This window comes from Ursus arctos, unplaced genomic scaffold, assembly GCF_023065955.2.
Source record: "Ursus arctos isolate Adak ecotype North America unplaced genomic scaffold, UrsArc2.0 scaffold_11, whole genome shotgun sequence".
NCBI lineage: Eukaryota > Metazoa > Chordata > Mammalia > Carnivora > Ursidae > Ursus > Ursus arctos.
Genome location: NW_026622775.1, coordinates 48,404,211 through 48,411,876, shown reverse-complemented (window position 1 = coordinate 48,411,876; position 7,666 = coordinate 48,404,211).

Genomic DNA, 7,666 nt, shown 5'->3' with positions numbered 1-7,666 from the left:
GAATCAAGAAAGTGAAAAGTGTATCCATAGACTGGAAGAAAATATTTGCAATTCATATATCTGATAAAGGACTAGTATCTACAATGTATAAAGAACTATTAAAACTCAATAATAACAGAGATAAATTATGCAGTTTACAAATGGGCAAAAAAATTGAATAGACATTCCTCTAAGTCAGATAGCCAAAGAACCAATAAGTATATGAAAAAAAATTTTACCATTATTACTCACTAGGGCAATAAAAGTTAAAACCACAATAAAATACCACTCTACACTCAATAGAATGGCTATGATGGAAAAGGTAGTTGATATCAAGTGTCGATGAGAATGTGGAGAAATTGGAACCCTCATATATTGTTGGCAAGAATTTGAAATGTTACAGCCACTTTGGAAAATAGTTTGACAGTTCCTTAAAATGTAAACATAGAATTAAAATATGATCCAGCAATCCCACTACTACATATATGCCCAAGACAATTGAAAACATGTCCACGCAAAAACTTCTACATGAAGGTTCATTGCTGTGCTCTCCATAATAGTCCAAAACTGAGAATAACTTAAGTGTCACGTACTGATTAATGGAGAAACAAAATGGGATATACCCATACAATAGAATATTCTTCAGCATGACAAGGATTGAAGTACTGGTTAATATTACAATATAAATGAACCTTGAAAGCATTGTGAGAAGAGAAAAGAGTCAGACACAAAATACCACAAATTGCACAATTCTATTTATATGAAATGTCCAGAACAGACAAATTCTGAAAAAAAAAAAAAAATGAAAGTGTTTTAGTGGTTGCCGGGGGCTGGCAGTGGGGATGGTGGGAAAAGGAAAATGACTGTTAACATGGGGTTTTTCTTTGAACTAATGAACATGTTCTGTAATTTGATAGTCGTACCAGTTGCAAAGCTTTGTAAATATAATAAAACCACTCAATTGTACACTTTACATTTGTAAATATTAAATGTGAATTTTATTTCAATATAAAAAGGAATTAACACATAGTAATTCAGAGTAGAATATGAGTTTCCTTCAAACACCTTCAAATAGCTATTTCCTAAAAGAAATGAGGGAGTAGATGGCTGAGACACACATGTTAGTTTTTGCTCCCAATTTTATGAAACAGATAGTTCACTTTTTATCATGTGAGGCAGAGTGAGATAGGGAGAAGAGAGACAAACAAGATGTTATTCTAATGTAACTGTTACCCTCTTGAAAACATAAAGCCGGGGGAAAGAAGTCGCCCCCTTCCCATGCAAGCCCATACTTTTATAGCATATATATAAGGACAAAACGAACTGTTTATTTTGTACCTAATCTATTCCCAGTATTCTGCTAAGTTAAAAAATATGAGAATGAAAAAGAAATAAAGAGAAAAACACTGAAAATATTGTTTAGTAGTAGGGACCAGATTACCACCCACACTGAAAAACTCAAAACATGAAATATATAAAACACTTTTTAAGATATGGACATCAGGCAATGAATCCATGAAAGATACGAAACAATTGAGGGAAGACTTGACTGCCTCAGTTTATGGGCAGAGTTCCAGTCTACATCACAGAGCTCCCCAGAGGGAGCCTGAGGGTCTCCCACAATTGAGAAGATGAAGCGGAGAGGTCTGTGAAACAAAAAGTGGACAGTTTTCCCAAGACAGATGATCAGAGAAGGGAGATCTGCATAAAGAGATCCAGACAGAGATCTGTAGAAGATCTTATTCAAGTCTTCAGCTGAGTACTGATCAGTGCATATGTATAAGTTCAAATCAAGGCCGGAGAAAGAATCACCCAAATGGATCAGAGGGTAGTATCCCCTGTACTCAAACAGGACTAGAAATAGATACTAGCCTCATCAGCCATAATAGAAACTCAGAAAAAAATCATAGGGCACAAAAACATTTGAATAAATAATAGACATATTTCAAATTTGATAAAATAAAACCACAGTTCCAAGAAGATCAAAGAATCCAGAATACAAGAGACATGAGCTAAACTGCACCACAGCACATCCTCATTAATTGTTTAAGAAAAATCATAAAGAGGAAATATTACAGACAGCACAAGAAAAAAAAAACATTAGTTGCAGAGAGACATCTGCAGCATTTTTGTTTTTTGCCTTGTTCTTTTGAACAAAAAGAACAAGACTGTTAATCTTGTATTCTATATCCGGCAAAAATATCTTGTAATATAGATAACATTTTTCAGACATACTAAATTGAAATTCACCAACAGCAGACTGCACTACAGGAAATGTTAAAGAAAATCCTGAAGGCAAAAGAAAAATTACATCAGACAGAAACTAGATTTCAAATGCAAATGAATGAAATGGTATATATATGTATATAAATATAAAAGATACTTCTATTAAAACTTAAATCTTATTAAGTGAATATTGACTTCTTAGGGCAAAAAAAAGATATTTGTGGAGATTGTAACATATGTGGAAGATAAAATATTCACAACCATAACAAAAAGGACAGGGGAGGAGAAATGGAAACATGTGGTTATGAGGCTCCCTTATACTGTGGCATAACAAAACTTGAAGATAGCAGGTGACAGATTAAAATAAATGCCATAAATCCTAAAGTGAACAGTAAACATGAACACAACAAGAGTTAAGCTAATAAGGCAACAAAGGAGATAAAATCACTAATCAGTAAAAATAATTCAAAGCGAGGCAGAGAAAAAGGGGGAAAAATGAACCAAAACAGATGGGAAAAATAGAAAATAAAAAGAAGGATGATAAATGTATACCTAGACTGTAAGTGATATTAAAACCCAACTTAAATGAATACTGTCTGATAATAAAGCAAGATGAAACTAGATGTTCCCTACAGGAAGTCAACTTAAATATAAAGAAAAATAGGTTAAGAGTAAAAAGCTGGAAGAAGCTATATTATGATAACATTAATCAAAAGAAAGCTAAGGTTGCTATTAAAATAGTACCTGAAAAATTAGAGTTTTGAAGAAAGAATATTATCAGGTATGAAGAAGGTAATTTCATAATAAAAGTGAAAATTCACTAAAAAGACATAACAATCTTAAATGTCTATGTGCCTAATAAGATAGCTTTAAGATACACCTAAGCAAAAATTGATAAAACTGAAAGTGGAAATAGTAAAATTCTCAGTTACAGTCAGAGATTTCAGCATCCCCCTCTCAATAATTGATAGTAATTATTGGGATACAATAAAGATATAGAAGATGTGAACAACACTATCAATCAAGTAGGCCTATTTGACATTTATAGAATACTCTCCTAAACAACATATACATTTTTCTCCATTACACAGGAAACATTTAAAGATAGACTTCATTATATGCTGTAAAAAAAACCTCCATGTATTTACAAGAGTTAAAGTTATGCAGAGTATGCTCCCTGCCTATAACATATTTAAGTTAGCAATCTATTACAGAACAGTCTCTAGAAAATCCTCAACTAGGTGGGAACTAAATATCATGCTTCTACATAATCCACTGGTCAAAAAGGGCATCAATGGTAGAATTAGAAACTATTTTAAGTTGAATAAAAACATAGCATATCTAAATGTATAGTATTCAGCTAAAGTGGGACTTGGATAATTATATAGTAAATTTACTAGAATAATGCATTAGAAATAAAAACATTAGAAAAGAAGTCTCAGGGCTCTTAGGTGGCTCAGTAGGTTAAGCATCTGCCTTTGGCTCACTCAGGTCATGTCTCAGGGTCCTGAGATTGAGCCCCATGTCTGGCTCCCTGCTTATTGGGGCCTGCTTCTCTCTCTCCTCCCCGCTTGTGCTCTCTTTTGCCATCTCTGTCATTATCTCTCTCTCTCAAATAAATAAATAAAATCTTTAAAAAAAAAAAAGATTTTATTTATTTATTTGACAGAGATAGAGACAGCCAGCGAGAGAGGGAACACAAGCAGGTGGAGTGGGAGAGGAAGAAGCAGGCTCATAGCGGAGGAGCCTGATGTGGGGCTCGATCCCATAATGCCGGAATCACGCCCTGAGCCGAAGGCAGACGCTTAACCGCTGTGCCACCCAGGCGCCCCTAAATAAATAAAATCTTAAGAAAAAAAAAAAGAAGTCGTCTCAGGTCAGTAGCCTCAGTTTCCAAACTAAACAACTAAGAAGCGATGAGTGAGCAATAAAGCAAAAGAAATGAATTAATAAATATAAGAGGTAAATGGAATAATTAGACAGTAAAAAAAAAAAAAATGGAAGAAATACAATGAAACCAAAAACTACCCCCCTGGGGGGAAAAATTAAATTGATTAACCTCAAGTCTGACTAATCAGAGAAAGAAGAGGGAAGACACAAATGACCAATATTAACAATTAGAGAAGAGACATCAATACAAATAGTGTAGAGATTGAAAGGACAAAAAGAAATTATTATGAACAAATTTATATCAACATATTAAAAACTTAATGGACATATAGTTCTAAAAACATAAACTACCAAAGTTCACAGAAGAAATGAGAGTTCTTATCTATTAAAGAAAATAAAATTACAACTAAAAACTGCCCACTAAGAAAACTCCACATCCTTATGGCTTCATCGATAAATTCTAGCAAACGTAGGAAGAACAAATAAAATAAAATTCTACATATACTCTTCCAGAAAACTGGAAAGGAATGAATAATTCTAAATTCATTATTTGAGTTTATTGTATTGATTTCAAAATTAGGTAAACACATATCAGAACCAAAAATACAGATCAGTGTACAAATGGAGCTTATCTAAAGAATACAAAGTTGACTTAACATTTGAAAATCAATCAATGCAATTCACGATATTAAAAAAAAAGCTTGAAAAGCTAAACTCTATGATCATGTCAAAAGCTGAAGGAAAATACATTTACAATGTAAGGGAAATCTCTCAACCTGATAAAGGGCATCAGTAAAAATCTACAGCTATTATGCTACTAAATAATGAAAGACCAAATATTTTGTCTTAAGATCAGGAAAAAGAAAGGTTTTTGCATTCGCCATTTCTGTTTACCAATGTATTGAGATACTTGTCAGTGCGGTAAGGAATGACCAATGGCCAATGATTTCATCCATTTTGTGTACATAACGAAGCCACTGTAAAACCCCAAAAGGATGGGTTTAGAGAACACCCAGATCAGCAAACAAATCTGTGGGGGAGCAGGGATGGTGGCACACCTGGGGGGCATGGAAGCTTCATGCCCTTTCCCACATACTTTGTTCTGTGCATCTCTTCCATCTCGCTGTTCTTGAATTATATCCTTACATAAGAAACTGATAAGCTAGTAAGTAAACTGTTTTCCCGAGTTCTGTGAGCTCCTCTAGCAAATTAATGAACCAGAATAGGGAGTCATGGGGAACTTCCATTAGAGCTGGCCAGTCATATGTACAGGTGACAACTGGGACTTGCAATTAGTATCTGAAGTGGGGGCAGTTGGGGGACTGAGCCCTTAACCTGTGGGATCTGATGATAACTAGATAGTGTCAGAATTGAGCTGAATTGCAGGACCCCAGCTGGTGTCAGAGAATTGTTGGATGTATGGGAAAATTCACATGTCTGGTTTCAGAAGAGACATACTGAGAGTAGAGGAGAAACAGAAGAGTTTTCTCTTACACTCTGGTCATGGATCAGAAGAGAAACAGAATGCTAAGAGCATCCTTTATAAGCTTCAGCTCTTAATAATTGGTGACCGAATAAAGAGGTTCACTCAAAAGGAAGGCAAAGTAAAGGCTTGCCCTTAATAAAAGACAAGTTTCAATAAGGAAAATGGATCTAAGGATGCAGTTAAGGTTTCAAACCTAGAAAATGTTTGAACATTATTAAGAGAATAGTCACTGATAGAAACCGGAAGGTTAAGCAGGAAGAGAATGGGCTTGGGTTAAGGGCAGGGGAACCTGTCAGGTGCAACAACGTCTACTGAGTAAAAAGAATGCGTGCTGGGGTGGAGTGATGTCCTAGTGGGGCAGAATGAAAGGGTCCAACACCATGGCGGCCTAGTGCAGCAATTAATTTAGAAAAGATTTAAATCTGTATGCTATCATCCAGTTAAAACAAACAAGAGTAGTATAAATGATGGCAGATAGATAAGACAATAACTTTTCATTTCAAAAGCATTTTAGTAAATTATTATTGTAATTAAGTAAGTTAAATCACATTAAATTGTGTATGACTATGTTCTTACCCAAATTTAATGACTATGTTCTTACCCAAATTTAATAATTCATATCTGATTGTTATTTTACATCAATTAAAACTCCTGACATGTTAATGATATGCTTGTAGTTTGAACTTTAAGAGTAAGTTATTTATCTTTCTGGGAATGAAGTGGTAGACCATTGAGCTTGGGTGAACTTCATCAGTAAAGAAAGTGCTTGAGCTAGAAGACACAGAGGACCCTTGGCACAGCAGCAGCCTAAAAATCTGAGGAAAAAAAAAATAGATGTTTTTATTAAGGCTTGGGGCACAACCAACCAAATAAAGGATTAATATTATTATTATAATTTCAGTAGAAAATGTGATGTTTTTCTTGAACCAGCAAAAATAAGTACTTTTTAAATTATGTGAAGATTTTTTTGACTTGTTCTTAAAGTGAAACATTTCTCATATATAAACCAAATAACAACAAACTCTAGACGAAATTCAGTCCTTCCTAATTAAAGAGAGAAAACACACGCACACACACACACACACATCACACTCACATCCACATATATACTCTAAAATACCCTCACAAACACACAACTAATCGTCAAACATGCAAGTACAAACACAAATGTTTGTTCCTTTTCATCAAATATCTTGTCTTACCACAACGAAAAGGCACAGGCATTTGTGGTTACACACGCATATTTGTTGTGTGTGAGCTGAAAAGCAAAACAGCAAGGTCACATATGGAAAACAGGATCACTACTGAAAATCTGTTTATTTATAGAATATTGACAACCTTTTTTTTTTTTTTTAAAGATTTTATTTATTTATTTATTTGACAGAGATAGAGACAGCCAGCGAGAGAGGGTACACAAGCAGGGGGAGTGGGAGAGGAAGAAGCAGGCTCATAGCGGAGGAGCCTGATGTGGGGCTCGATCCCATAACGCTGGGATCACGCCCTGAGCCGAAGGCAGACGCTTAACCACAGTGCCACCCAGGCGCCCCTGACAATCTTTTTGTATGAAAAAGCTACAGCATGAATGGAGTTTCATAGATGGAATGAAGTTCAAAGATTTATTATAGATTTGTTTTTAATATGTGTATAGTGGTTTAAATTTTTGATTAAGCAGCCTATTTAAAACAGCAGGAAGTCAAACATACAAAGAATGGTTCCTTTAAAAATGAAACAGAAGAAAAAGTATCTTGAGAGAGAATTATAATACTTTTAAGTACACATAATAATTTTTTCAGAGGCTTTTCAGCATAATGTGTATCTGAGCAGGGGCATAATGATGTATTTGATGATATAATCTTTTATTTAAAGGAAATTGTACTGGCCAAATGTTACTTTAAAGTCAATAAATATTGTATTAATTCCTCCAGACACCTCATTCAATCCCTTTCATAGAAAAATATTTGTTTATAAGAGAATTTCTTATTTTTAGCATACTTAAAAACTACATAAACGATGCATAAGATACAAAAATTAGAAAAAAATACATAACCCTTCCAGATAATAAACAAAACATGATAAAATAGCTTC